The following is a 1,646-nucleotide window of genomic DNA, read 5'->3' on the forward strand; positions in this document are numbered from 1 at the left end:
GAATCATTTTCCAACAGTTTTTAAAATTCCAGTGAATAGTATGCATGTTCACAGTGGTAATAAAAGCAAAAGGCACTTTTAATAAAATACAGTATTTTGGTTAAATCATTTTATAACAGTTTTTAAATTCCAGTGAATAGTATGCATGTTCACAGTGGTAATAAAAGCAAAAGGCACTTTTAATAAAATACAGTATTTTGGTTATTTTAACACTGAAGTTTAGGCCTTGCTACATGGTCCCTTACAGTGTGTGTTAACCTACCTCTGTGTGGATGACTTCAGTATTAATTTACAATTAATTTTGCTTTCTTGACTGAATAGAAATGTAGTGCACAGTTCACAGCAGTCACAGCTTCACTTAGTCTTTGTTTAAACTAGCATAAAAATGTACTTCAAACTATATTAGAAGTTGTGGATTAAATGCATTTATAAAACATCCATCCATTCATACTTATTTGCTAGTCTGGTAATGCATTGCAGTGGCATCAGTAAAGGTGTTTTAACTAAAACCTCTGTTTTAAATTTACTCACCTTGTCCAGATATCTACTTGAATAAAAGTTCATGAACAAAAACTATTTGAATTCAATTCAATTCAATTCAAAAATGCTTTTTTGATCCCAGAGGGAAATTAGGTGTTGTTGTAACTCATTTAACTAAAGANTGTTTGGTTGAAAAAAATATTTTTGATTGAAATTATTTTTTTGATTGAAGATGCTTTTTGTTTGATTGAATAATAAAAACACAAATTTACCTCCAGAGAAGTAACCAGTCATTAGTTCATTGTGGATCAATAATTCCTGAAAGTCACAGGGAAAGTTAAAAAATAGTAGTTTTCAGCATTCTGTCCGCTCAGACAGACTGACGGTGCTGCTCTGTTTGGAACTATTGAGAGCTCCATGAACAACGTGACCGTGTGTCGGCTGGTTCAAAGAAGGCTTTTATACACTGCAGGGCTGGCCTGCCCAGCCCTGGATGTTTTGCACTGTCATCAGAGCTGCCTCAAAGTGGGTGGAAACTGTTTACCGAGGAAGCGTGCAAAACGGTCCTTAAACGTCGTGTGAGACGATGAATGGTGATGCGCAGAAGAGCGGAGAGTTTTTGAAGGCTGTACTTGGCCATACAACAGCAAGAAAAAGCAGCTATAGCGAGACGCGATGGCATCGACGAGTAAGCTAGCAATATTAGCTTGTTACATGCTACCGTTATGAAAGCAGTTGCTTTTTCATAGATCTATATGTTTTTTAATGACTGGCCAGACTCTAGACTGGCATCTAGTTAAAGAAATAAAAGAAAAAGCTATTAGCATTTGTCAGATAAATAATTCTGGCTTATACACTACCAGTAAAAATGTTTGGACACACTTTCTCATTAAATGTTATATTTTTGTTTGCTTTCAACTTTAAAACATAACGCTGAAGTCATTCAAACTTTGGAGGAACACATACTGGAATCATGTAGAGATCTAAACATTGTTAGATGAACCAAAGTATAATTTAAATTTATTTAGATAATTCAAAGTAGGAACATTTTGCTTTCCTTACAGTTGTGCACACCTGGCAAACTGATTCCATTTCATGATGTTCTGTAACCATCTGGAATCATTTTATAACAGTTTTTAAATTCCAGTGAATAGTATGCATGTTCA

This window comes from Austrofundulus limnaeus, unplaced genomic scaffold (assembly GCF_001266775.1).
Source record: "Austrofundulus limnaeus strain Quisiro unplaced genomic scaffold, Austrofundulus_limnaeus-1.0 Scaffold542, whole genome shotgun sequence".
Classification (NCBI taxonomy): domain Eukaryota; kingdom Metazoa; phylum Chordata; class Actinopteri; order Cyprinodontiformes; family Rivulidae; genus Austrofundulus; species Austrofundulus limnaeus.